The sequence below is a fragment of the Grampus griseus genome (genome assembly GCF_964374135.1).
Source record: "Grampus griseus genome assembly, chromosome: 18".
In the NCBI taxonomy this organism is placed as follows: Eukaryota; Metazoa; Chordata; class Mammalia; order Artiodactyla; family Delphinidae; genus Grampus; species Grampus griseus.
Genome location: NC_139012.1, coordinates 75,745,397 through 75,758,785, shown reverse-complemented (window position 1 = coordinate 75,758,785; position 13,389 = coordinate 75,745,397). Strand labels below are relative to the sequence as shown.

General features: G+C 47.7%; 1 protein-coding gene across 1 annotated transcript in view; it reads left to right on the top strand.

Annotated features, from left to right (window-relative positions):
- Window positions 1-13,389, top strand: part of WASF3 (WASP family member 3) — a 91,995-nt gene that overhangs the window by 38,980 nt on the left and 39,626 nt on the right. The gene's annotated exons all lie outside the window — the stretch shown is intronic.

Below are 13,389 nucleotides of genomic sequence, written 5' to 3'. Positions count from 1 at the left end.
TAAGCTGCTGAAAACATTGAAAATATTCCTCAGAGCATCTGAGAGACCGTGGACCCTCGGATGGTGATGCTGGTAGAGGGTCTTAGTTGCAGAAACATCATAAGACTTTGGCACCCACCAGAACTTTTTTTTTTTTTTTTTGCGGTACGCAGGCCTCTCACTGTTGTGGCCTCTCACTGCTGTGGCCTCTCCCGTTGCGGAGCACAAGCTCCGGACGTGCAGGCTCAGCGGCCACGGCTCACGGGCCCGGCCGCTCCGCGGCACGTGGCAGAACTGGTTTTGAGTTTAAGTTCTTCTGCTTATGAATCATGTCACTTTGGATCAGTTAATTTTTGAGCCCTGAGTTCTTTATCTGTTAAGCGAGGGCAGTGCCAACCCATAAGGTTGTAGTGGGGTGTAAATGACATAACGTATATAATAAAATGCTCAGGTATGTAAAATGTTCCCATTTATCACCTGTAACGGGGTTACCATCGTTAGCTTTATGATTTTGTTTCTTTGGTTGATTTTCTATAAGGTGAACTAGAAACCCCGAATGGTCACGGTTCACCTGTTGGACTGTGTTGAGAAGAATGAAGCCGATAGGGTGCCAGGCTTGATGTTTTGAGACCAAGTGTTGCAAATGTTAGATATTTTACTAGTATTTCTCTGGTACTTGCATAGTGCCAACAGTTGGGAGTGGTTAACTAAAATAACCATTCAGTTTATCTTAACTATCTTTCATGAACACAGCTTCTAGTTGCCAAAAATATTGCCACCAGGATGCTTTTGGTTTCTAAAAATACAGGCTCAAGATCTGTAGCGTGTCTGCTGGGGAACAGTTGGTAGGTTCTACAGCTTTTCTGCTATTTTGACCTTATTTCAGGATGTCGTTCGTATGAGTTGCCAACGTTTGGCTATTTTTGACCAACAAAAGTGGAAGCTCCATATGGTCCAAGTGGATATTTCAGGCTCTGCTGTTAGTGTTTTCTTTACACACTTGGTAAATGATCTAATTTTGTATCTTATAATTTGTTGTTTCCTCTAGGAGCTTACATTTATTTTTAACGCATTTTGGATTTGCTTCATTAATTTGTTTGGTGAACGTTGTTCTCAAGTAATTGGTGCAAAAGAGTAGGACAGAGAAAAATAAGTGCTGCATCTTTCGTAACAAGAAGAGGAGATGCTGCCTAATCTTCAAGAAGACTTTCAATTTATGGTCAAGTAAATAGAAACAAAAACTAGAGGCTTTTGAGAATTAAACCTTGAGGTCATAGGTCATACAGGTAGAGTCTGAGTCCCTGAAGATTCTCTGAGATCCGTTCACCCTCACAAGTGCTAAAGCCACTCTGGATGGTTTTAGCTTCTGAGGGTTTATTCACGTGTTTCATGTTATGAAAATAGCGCAGTGTTCACTCAGCTTAATGTTGTGTTTAGAAAGTGTCCATGGGTCATGTGTTTATTGTACTTTGAATAAGAAGCTGACAGTTTCAGTTTTATTTAAAAGGGCATTCATGTAACAGGTACTTAGTGGGGGTCATAAATAGTGACAATAACATCGCGTTGAGCAGCTTGTGAGCCTTTCCCATGCATCTCAGTGTGATCGCAGCCTGACTGTGGTGCTGCTAAACCATTCTTCCCCTCCTTGTCCAGCTAACGGGAAAAGGGAGGTACAGAGTTCGTTTTCTAATGTGTCAGGTAAGCACGGATTCCTTCACAGGGGTAGCATCTGGGGTTTGGGATCCGCTTTACGCTGTTTGTGGCCTTGGTGTACCACGTCATCAGAGGTCTCATCGGAGCCCTCGGAGGGGAGCAGGCAGGCGTTGCTTCCATCTTGGAGGTGAGGACTGGGGTGTAGTGGGCTTGAGCTCCTGAAGAACTTGGGTTCTGCTCGCTGGTCTGGCTTGCTCGGCTGCTGTGCCAGGCCCAGGCCCCTTTCAGGACGGCTGTCTGTGCTCACTGTTTGTACTGCCCATCCCTGATGGTGGAGCGGGGACACATCCACTCTGGAGGATGGAACTCTGTAGGAGGAAAACTTTTCCTAGGAAGTGAGTTAGCATTTCCGTTTGCTGTATTCATCGAGCCATTAACTGTGGCGCCTGACGAGTTGCTAAATTTATCTTTTTCTGTTTTTTTTCTGTCGTGGTCTTTCGTCCCGTGTCTGTGGCTCACAGTAATTCTTTCTCCCTGACCATCGTGTCAAAATCTAAATATGAAATAATTTTCCAGGCATCTCCCAATTTGTATTCTGCTCTTATCTCTTATCCAACCCCACGGATCCAGTTTTTAAACTAATTGGATAGTTTTATTATTGAGTTTTGAGAGTTCTTTGTATGTTTTGCATATAAGACCTTCGTTCAATAAGGCGTAACTGGCCAACAGTAAATGATGCATGTTTGAAAGGTGCAGTCTGGTGAGTTCTGACCTGTGCACGCAGCCGTGAGCGCGCACGCTGTCGCCCATGGAAGGTTCCTCCGGCCTTTGTCACCCTCCCCACTCCCCACCGTCTCTCCCGCACCTCCAGGCAAGCACGGATCTGCTCTCTGTCGTGAGATTGGTGTGCGTTTCCAGAATGTTACTGTAAAGGAAAAGCAGTCCTCTGTGTGTCTCCTGCTTCTTCACTCTGACACCAGGCATGTAGTGTCCCCACGGCAAGCAGTTTGGTGACACCGGCCAGGTGGCTTGCAGTTCAACTCAGTTCTGACGTTTATCTGGTGGAGAGAGCACCCATCCCACAGGTGAAGGGCCTGTCCCACAAGATCCCCCCAGCCAAGCCCCCCAGCTTCCTTTGTTACCTGCACTTCTGGCCGAGTGGCTGTAAATCCAAGGTTCCCGTGACCCCTGTCTGGGCCTGATGGTGCACAGAACTCAGGAAACCAGTTTACCCACTAGATGGACGACCAGGCCGTTGCGAAGGACCTTCAGGGATATGAGTGAGCGGCTCGATGATGAGACACAGAACCCCGTGAGTTTGGGGTGCACCACCCTTCTGGCACATGGATGCATCCGGTTCACCAGCCTAGAAGCTCTTGAACCCCATCCTTTTGGAGGGTTTCTGGAGACTTCATGACAGGCACGATTCGTTAGATCATTGGCGGTGGGTGACTGAACATGGTTTCCAGCCCCTCTCCTTTCCCCAGAGGTCTGGGGGTGGGACTGAAAATTCCAACCTTCTAATCACTGGGTTGGTTCCCCTGGCAACCAGCCCCCATCCTTAGGGAAGGTCCGGAAGTCACTTCATTAACATACGCAAGTGTGGTTCAAAGGGGTTGGTTTGTGTCAAAAGACCCCTTTATAGCTCTTATCACTTAGGAAATTCTAAGTTTTAGGAGCTCTGTGCCATTAGTGGTGATGAAGACAAAATACGTATTTGTTATTATAAATCACAGTATCATAGTTACATAGGAGGAACCCTACAGTGTGTACTCTTTTTGTCTGGCCTTTGTTCAGCATAACCAGCCGAGATTCATCCTTGTTGTTTCCCGTATCAGTAATTCGTTCCACGTTGTTGCTAAGAAGTGCAGTTTGTTGGGCTTCCCTGGTGGCGCAGTGGTTGAGAGTCCGCCTGCCGATGTGGGGGACACGGGTTTGTGCCCCGGTCCGGGAGGATCCCACATGCCGCGGAGCGGCTGGGCCCGTGAGCCATGGCCGCTGAGCCTGCGCGTCCGGAGCCTGTGCTCCGCAACGGGAGAGGCCACAACAGTGAGAGGCCCGCGTACCGCAAAAAAAAAAAAAAAAAAAGTGCAGTTTGTTTATCCATTCACCCGTTGATGGGTTTTGGGGTCGTTTCTCTTTTGGGTTGTTTTTGGCTTTTGCAAATCAAGCTGTATGAACATTCATGTACGGGTCTTTGTGTGGGCATGTGCTTTTTTTTCTTTTTTAATTAATTAATTTATTTGGTTGTGCTGGGTCTTAGTGGCGGCAGGCGGGCTCCTTAGTTGCGGCATGCCTGTGGGATCTAGTTCCCTGACCAGGGATCAAACCCAGGCTCCCTGCATTGGGAGCTGGGAGTCTTAACCACTGTACCACCAGGGAAGTCCCTGGGCATATGCTTTTATTTCTTCTGCATAAATTCCCGGGAGTGGAATGGTTCCTAGGGTCATTCTGATAAGTGTGCGTTTAACTTTTTAAGAAACTGCCAGACTGTTTTCCAAAGTGATTGGGTTGTTTTACATCCCCTTCAGCAGAGAGTTCTGGTTTCTCTACATTCTTACCGATGTTTGGTGTGGTCAGTGGTTTTGCCTTCAGCCATTCTAATAGGTGTGCAGTGCTATCTCCTTGTGGTTTTAATTTGCATCTCCTTCATGGTTAATGACTGATGGTGTGAAATGTCCTTGAGGTGCTTATTTGCCATCTGTCTGTCTGCTGTGAAGTGTCTGTTCATATATTTTGCTCATGTTTTTAATTGGATAGTTTTATCACTGAGTTTTGAGAGTTCTTTGTATGTTTTGCATATAAGACCTTCATTCAATAAGTGATTTGTACTTTCATCCATTTTACTAGTGATTTTCCCCCTTTACTCTAGAATGAAGCTTTTGGGAGTGACTGGGATTATTTTACAGTCTAGATCTCCCAGGTTCCATTTATCTTAAAAAAAGTTTATTTAAGTAGCTGGTTTTGTCTGGCTGGTCAAAACAGGGAAGGAAGGCAGTTCCCGGTGAAAGCATCTCTGAGGTTCCTGGATTAGTAACGTGAATCAGAATAAACTTTCATGTGCAACAGAGAAATAGAAAACAGGTGTAGGCTCAAATATAAAGTATATCCTACAGTCCCAAATGTACTGAGTGTCTGATTATATGGTTACCAAGACACTATAAAATGACTTAGAAATAAAATACGAATATATTTTTAAAGCGGTTTACATCTAAAAGGAATTTAGCAATTTGTTGATGAAAAATTAATCAATAGTCAATCTAAGAAAGAAAGAGAAAATTTTATTCAGGCCATCCTGAAGATTATAACCCAGGAGGCAGTCTTTTAGAAATCTCTGAAGACTCTGCTCATCGGAGGTCAAAGCACACGTTATATAAGTTTTTGAGACAAAGAGTCATACATCAGAGGAACATATTGACAGTTTGTGAGCCCAACAAGGCGAGTCGTGGGTCACGGTGACCTCTTGCAGGATTGAGAAAGGAGTGTTATTCCTAAGTCATTGCATCACTGGCACCAGTAGGAAGTTGCTTTTTTTGGGTGAGCAGGCATTCCTGTGTCTTTAAGGGGATCCAGTTAATATAATGTGTGATACAGATGCAAAGTGCACACTAAAGAGGGGGGGAGGGTAGTGGCTCAAATGGCAGAGAAAATTTTATGTTTAAACATTTTCTTGTTCTGCCTTAAAAATAATTTTATTTCATCACTTTAAATTGAAAAAAAAACCCAGTCCAAACTAAAGAAGGACATAACAGAGCTTAAAAGTCAATTTCAATATAGATACGCAGATAACTGGTGGAAGGTTCTAGAAGAGAAGCTTTCTTGAGCCCCATGGCCACCCCCGTGATGCCCAGGAGAGGAGGACGGGGCAGAGACCACGGATTGTTCTTCACTTACTGGATGCTCTTCACCACTTGCTTCTCCATAGCCCACTCGTGGTAGGTTATTTTCTTCACTTTTTCTGGCCTTGAGGTTTCTTTCTACAGCAGACAAAAACAAGACGGGAGCCAGTGGTGAACACGCTGGTGCAGAGCAATCTCAGCCTCGACCTCTACTCTCTGCCTTTTCAGTTAGAACCAGATGTTAGCGTCCACCTGAAAAAATGTCCAGGTGATGTTTTGTAGCCCATGAAAGACAAGCGACCGTTTCTTCTCTCTGAGCGTCCTCCAAAAATAAGCACTTGACAGGGGTTTCATATCACTATGTTATTCCATAGACATACATCTGCTTTTTTCCCCTGGGGTACTTATTATTTACTTGTTGAGGCTGTTGAGCAAAAACGAGCTGATACTTTCCAACCCTTGGAAACGAACTGCATTCCTCTACCACCTGATGTTTCCTGAGTAGCCTCCGTGTGCTGAGCGTGCGCTGCAGGGTCGGTGAAGCGGTGTGACCTCCCCATCCCCCAGTGGAGTCTTTCCAGTTGTGTGTTTTGTTTTTTTTTTTTTGCGGTACGCGGGCCTCTCACTGTTGTGGCCTCTCCCGTTGCGGAGCACAGGCTCTGGACGCGCAGGCTCAGCGGCCATGGCTCACGGGCCCAGCCGCTCCGCGGCATGTGGGATCTTCCCGGACCGGGGCACGAACCCGTGTCCCCTGCATCGGCAGGCGGACTGTCAACCACTGCGCCACCAGGGAAGCCCTCCAGTTGTGTTTTAATTTCCCAGGTATGAGAAATACCTTAAACTAGTGCTTGTCACCCTGGATTGTAACTTTATTGATATGCCTGCCTCTCTCACTGAACCATTACTTCCTCCAGGAAAGGGATTTTGTCTTATTTTTGATGTTTATTCTTTGTATTTCCATTGGCTAAAGTATAACAAAAATGCACAAGGTGTTTGGAGCACAGTTTGAATCCAATGTGGATATTTCTGGAAGCCAGCTGTATATCTAACTGGAAGGAAAGAAAGCGCGCCAGCGCTCGGGGGCCCTGTGAGAGCAAATCTGTTTTTTCGGAGGAGGAAACCGAGGCCCACCTTGGTTAAGAAACCTGCACAGGGTCACGCAGTGCTGGTGGCAGAACTGGGCCTGGAACCCAGGGCCTCCGGTTCCTCTGCGCCTTTCTGTCCCTCATCATGCAGGAGCCTACAGACCATGTTCTAGTAACAAAGCCTAGACATTTATCCCAGTGAAACACAACTGTTACACTTATGCAGTCTTTCCCCCACTTCGCCCCCCGACTTCATCATGACTTGCCTCTGAAGCTCACGTAAAAGAGGTGAGGCAGTGTCGCTCTAGAAGACCACAGAACAGGGTGGGCGCTGAGGAGGCCCAGGCTCTTCCTCTGGCTGCGGGAATGTGACGGCGTTGGGGGTACCTTCCGGGGAATGTCAGCAGGCAGGCGGGGTCCCGTAAAGCCAGGGAGGAGCGGACACGGTCCTTGCCCCTCACAGTAAAAGGGGCACAGCGGGAAATATGGTGGGAATCAGAGGACTGGCTCTGGGTGGGTGCAGGGATGGGGCCACATGTGCTGGGATCACGTTTTTTCTGAGGACACAACTCCTACATACAAGTCAATGTGGTTAAAAATCCAGACATGTGCAGTAGGCACACGTGTAGTCTGCTGTGTGCAGGAGAGTCTGGGCGCGTGATTTCCTCTGCTACGTGCTGCGCTGTAACTGCCAGGCCTGTGGCAGTCGGAGCAGAGGTTACCAGCACGTCGGGAGCAGAAAAGAAAGCATCATTAGCACCGTCAGGTTCCTGAGCTGTGCGTGTTCTCCAGCCTCAGGAAGTCTCTATGGCTGCAGGGTGGAGGCAGAAATCCATCACAGTTTTGTCAGTTTTATACACTCAGACAGGGCTATCAGTAATATAGTTTTAAATATGTAATAAGGACTTAGTGCACTTTCTTTAAATCACTCTGCATCCAATCAACCCTTTCTACAATCGTAATATAAACTGGGGAATGATCACAATCGTGGGTTTCTGGGCCATAAAACAAATCTCAGCAAATGTAAGGGAGTTAAAGTCAGACAAAGCCTGTCCTCTGAACACAATGAAATTCAACTGAAAACCACCAGCAGTGGGATATCTGGAAAAACCCACTCATTGTGTTTGTATTACTAAGTCGACTGCTCGCCCGAAAGAGATCTTCCAGATGGTTCACATGGACAGGAATGGCTGTGGAAAGGGACATTCTGAGAACTTCTTACTATTTTAAACATCTGTGGAATTGCTTCTATAATTTTTTTTAAGAAAAAGAAGCATTCCAATTAATGATGCTGTAGGAAAACGGAAGAGTTTCAGTTTATGGAATTCTAAAAAGAGGTGAAATAAGTTATTGGAAGATAGGAAAGTTTGAAAGTAGAAAACACATTGATATGGTTCTGAAATTCTTTAATCCTTTGACTTTAATCACAAGAGTACTACTTGGAGAAGTTAAATGCCAGTTTGCAGACATTTCGTTGCATAATGAGTAAAATTACAGGAAAAATTCAGGTTTAGGTTAATTGTACAATAAGCAAAATTAGATGGAAAATATTAAGTATCTTATTTCAGTAATGAACGTGATATTAAAGTAATAAGATCATTAGTATCTTACATGTTGTTGCCCAGCACACATTTTCACGTGAGCCTCCACACGGCCTGTAAGGAAGCCGCGGAAGGTGTAATTAGTACACACTGACTTGGGGTTATTTTGAAAAGGTGACACAAAAATCAGAGTCTAATGTCCGCTTATATTATTTATTCTGTGTCCTTATGGGATCCCACCTGCAAAAGTTTGATGGGGGATGTGCCTGTGTGAAAAGAGGAGAGGAGGCTGGAAGAGGCATCCTGCGTGATGCACGTCCGACCCCGAGGTGGGGGTGTAGGAGAAGGTTCCGTCCTGGTTGGCTGAGGTCTGCAGGAGCCTGGGCAGAGCCACTGGGAGCCCCGTCGCTGTCTGGTCTTTGCTGGTTCCCCTCAGCTGTCCCGTTCTCATTTCTTGCTGCAGACTGACCGTCAGCCTCCCACTCAAGTGGTGAAGAGTGCTCCATCTCTGCTGCTCCAAAGAGCAGCAACTAATCTGGACATCGTGGTCCCACTTCCAGGTTCCTGGGGAGGGACCCTGGCCTGGTTTCGGTCGTGCCTTGGAATCTAGTTCACAGTTGCGTGAACCAGGTTGTGTCTGTAAACTGAGACATTTCCCAGAAAAGTTGGACAAACTGCAGGCTTAGCAGTAAACCTCATGCTACCTCGGATAGTCCTTGAGCATTTGATTAGCAGTGTTAGATTTTTTTCTTAGCACGCAGGGTGGCTTTGAAGAATGGTTGGGACGTTCCAGGGATGGGCTGGTGAAGCGCATGGAAGTTGTTTGCTGGTGACTGGGTGGATTCGCTCATTCCATGTCTGTTTCTGTAACTGCAAAGCGTTTTCAAGAGAATCGATTGACTCAACATTTTCTCCTTTACCTCTTCCTTGCGCTTCCATTTATTCAAAACTGGATTCGTGTCAGATAAAGGCTGTCTGGGAAAAAATACATCTGTTAGAGTACTTCACACTGACAGGAAAGCCATAAAAGTCATTGCTGGGTGATTAGAACTTTCAAAAGGATCTGTGAAATGCAACCCTTCTTCTAAAATTATACAGACGGCAGCATGTCCTCTCTCTCTGTTGTCTTGTGTATTTAGACAGGTGCGGGAACCCCACATCTAGGTATAATGACAGTGAGAAGTGAAGGCTGGGATTAATTAGAGCTGAACTACTGAACAATAGGCCAGGTGCCCAGGGAGGGGCAGATAGACATGTGTGTGTGTATGTATATGGGCACGAGGTCAGCAGGCATCATTGGGGTGCTCGAGCCATGGTGTGGGCTGTGAAGGGCTTTGTGGGGAACAGAGTCGATAGACTCAGCCCCGAAATCTGGGCAGTTTACGATCTGCCCTGCGGGGAGAGACGCCGTCTGTGCTGGCCCAGTGCAGGCACACCGGCTCTGCGGGGTGCTGGGGACAGTAAGCGGGGAGCTGTGTGAGCGTCTGACAACGCAGCCTCTTCTGAATCCTTCTCAGACCTCTCACTGTTTAGAATATGGTGTGTTAATAGGAAACACGAGGTGTAGTGAAGCCAGTGGATCCAGAGACAACTGCCACTGACAAGAGAGTGAGTTGCTCCCAGGGGCGGGGGCCCCACGGGGAAGCACCAGGGCCGTCGAGGCAGAGGGAGTGGGGGGGGGATCAGGGGAAGGAGCCTGTATTGTGGATTTTCTCGGAGGCACGGGTGAGGCAGGGTGAGCGGGTTTAGGAGGAGCTCATTTGAATAATCTCAGGGGCTCTGGGGTGTGAGGTCACCCCTGGTGTCTGGCGCCCGGGTGATTAGGGCAGGCGGAAGGTGGCCTGCTGGGAGCAGTGGAGGTGGTGGCGAGGGCCCTGCACTGGTGGGCTGGATGGCGAGGCGAGTTCAGGATTTGGTCAGTCCCGGGAGGGGCAGCCCCTGCAGGCTGAGCCTGGGCTCAGGTGTCGAAGCATGAGAATCCAGAAAAGACAAGATGTGGTTAATGCCCCTGCAGAGACTTAAGCTCTTCTCCTCTGTGCCCTGATAGCATCACAGGCGAGTGTTTGGGTGGGCGCCTTCAGCACGTCTGTCAGGGACACACGGAGGCTCCAGGCAGCTCACCGATGCCGGAGAGGGTGTCTCAGGTGGAAACGTGAAGGACTTCAGCGGGGGCGGGGCAGGGCGGCAGGGCAGGGGAGGCTCCGAAAAGGCTGGTGTGGTTTTCAGGACGGCTTGTGGGAAACGGCGGTGTTAGCTCCAGATACGCCAGGACGACGACGTGACGGCACATCTGACGTCGGAGAGCCACCCAGTCAGGGAAGGAGGGGAAGGTGATGACCGCTTGGCCTGCTTTGCACGTGCAGGGGGGACGTCTGCGGGGTGCGTGTGTAGTTAGGATTTTGTGTATCTGAACGACGGCGGATCCAAAGAAATATGGGTGGTGGGCCGGGGGGTGTCAAACTGGCAAGTTTTGGGGCTGTCAGAGGTCGAAAAATATGAGGAAGGAGGGACATTCCATCTTGAATAAATACAAATGCACGTGGAAGAGAATGTTATATACACAGTCGGCGCTCAGCTCCGAGCTCATGTCTACCCCAAGCCCTTGTACAACCCTCTTGTGAGAACTTACTCGAGAGCTAGTTCACACATGGGCCGTTCTCACTGAGCAGCGTCCTGAGCAGGTGGGTTCAGAGCCTTGCGGTCCCGTCCGCATCCCTTGCTCACCTGCGTCTGTAGAAGCTCGACCCCCGCCCCGCCCCCGCAGTGCTCGCTGCCTCTTTATGTACCTGGTAGTTGCTGTTGCCTAATTGCCTGCTAGTTCTCCAGTCTCTGCTGATTGGTTCTCAGTATTTTTCTTTCCTATACTTTATGCTTTTATTAAGTTTGTTAATGATTTTTCTTTTTTTCCTTATGAGATTTTCTAGTTTATTATGACTCGTTACCAGCCTCTTGCTCTAATTGATTCTCCCAGGAAGAAATGGCATAAATCATAGCTACACGTTTGACTAGAGACTAGTGTATCTAGAATTTTCCTAGTTTAACACGCTTTCCTTGGATGTGTACCTCTTCTTTGACATCATTTCTTTTTTCTGGCATTCTGGGAAATTTTTAGTTTATTTTTATGCATATAAAGGTTCTCTCGTCACCACCTGGTCCCTTTCTTATTCTTAATAATCATGAGATGTTTAAGGACGGGGTGGGAGACAGTGCCCATGTCTTCCTAATGTCAGCATATGTGTACATTGAGAAAAACAATTTTAGGAACGGATGTAGAAGTATGGCTAACATCACTGAGATGAACCAGACTCTTAACAGTTCCTTTGGGTGCCCGACTTCCCCAAACTAGTCCCCCAAATAGGACTCAGATATCCTCCCATCAGTGATGTGGCTTTGGGACATCCCAGTCTGATGCTCTGGATGGGAGTGGGGAATGGAATGGCCTTGGAAGGCCAGTGAGAGCATCATGAGGCCTGTTAAACCCACCCTGCCCAGTGGACACCGCAGTGTCTGCACGGAAGGAGGCCCACAGGCTTTCAGTTGAAAGGGTCGGGGGCTTCTCCTCACTTCTTCCAGTTTCTAGATAATTCCAGGCCCTTCTCCTTTGGTACCTCTCAGTCTCCCACTTGAATTTATGAAGGTGTCAGACGTCAGCATCGGGCCGGTACACAGTCGGTGCTCAGTGTTTGATGGGTCCACGACTATTGAGGTTACGTGCAGTTCTACCTTCCTTTTTTTTAAGTTGAGGCATAGTTGTTTTACAGTGTTGTGTTAGTTTCTGCTGGACAGCAAAGTGAAGTAGAGTTCCCTGTGCTATACAGCAGGTTCTTATTAGTTACCTGTTTTATACATAGTAGTGTATATATGTTCTTAGACATAATTTTAATGTAGATATTGTTATCCGTCTTCTGTGGTTCAGCCTTATTTTCAACCAGTGAACTGTTCCTTTTTTATTGTTATAATCAGAGTCAGAATTAACATCATAACAACATATGAGGTATGATAAAATTAATATAATTAGTCACATTGTTTGAGTGTCCCTATATGCCAGGCCCTGTTCTAAGTGGTTTATTATGTAATAACACATTAAGTCCTCACTCCGTGAGGTAGGTCCCGTTGTGATCCCCATTTTTTGGGGAGGAAAGGAAGGCATGGAGGGGTGAAGTGATGTACCACAGGCTGTGCACCTAGGTCGGTGGATGAAGTAGTATTTGGGTTGGAAGATGTGGTCGGTGTGCTCAACCAGCCCCTTAATGGACAAGAGGCGGAAATAGTCGATAAAAACACTGGCCAGTTGAGCAGAACTTTTCCTCTACAGCTGCCCCCACCTTTCACCCTCTGCTAGAGCCCTGTGAGATAGCCCCTGTCCACCCTTCTGATTTCAGCTCAGCAGTCACGTCCACAGAGAGGCTGCCCAGGGTCCCCCAGGGGGTTTCATAGCCTGAGTCCACTGACCTGGGCGGTTGGACCGATGTCTCACTTCCCCGGGGGGGCGGGGAGGGGCCTTGTCTGTCTCACTCACCACGGGGTCCTCGTCACCTTGCACACTGCCCGGTGTCGGGTCAGTGCTCAGCAGGTGTTTATGGGATGCGTGAACAGAGGTAATGGAGAAGGGAGGAAGGAAAGAAAGATTTACCGTGTGCCTCGCTAGTTCCGGCTTCTTGAGGTGAGCCGTTGTACCAGTTGGGAATAAATTTAATTCAGTAACAGAACACCCAGCAACAGTGACTTGAACAGGGTATTATTTGTCTCATGTAGCGAGAATTGCTCAGACGCCACCAGGCTCCTTGGCTTTTCTGGTGCTGCTCCTGTGAATTGGGCCTTGTGGGCGCCCTGTCAGGGTGACAGTGTGTCCCAGTCACTGGGTTTTCTCCTGCTGTAGGGGGCAGTAGATTTGCTGTATAGGTGGTAGGCTTGAAATTCTATATACCTCCTTAAACAAAACGTTGAGATGTCATTGGATGTATAACGTACTTTTTGAGGAGAGAAGTGGATTGAATTCCCAGGATAACGGGGAAGGCTTTCCTGAGTGTCTGGTGACCCTTCGCCCAGGTAGGTGGGCTCCGTCCTGCTCCCTCCTTGGCAGCCCAGGTTCGGCCTTTCCTGTGTCCTAGTCTGTAAGCGCTGCCTGTGGTTTTGGGCTGTTGTGTCCTTTCCTCTCTTAGTACGTGTGGGCTTGTGCCTTTCCTCTCTCTCGTCATTTTAGCGGAGTGGGGGAGGGTAAGAATGCATGTATTCAGTCGCTAACGCTTCACTGGAAATCTCGCGTGCATCCCTTTTCTATAAAAGTGGGAT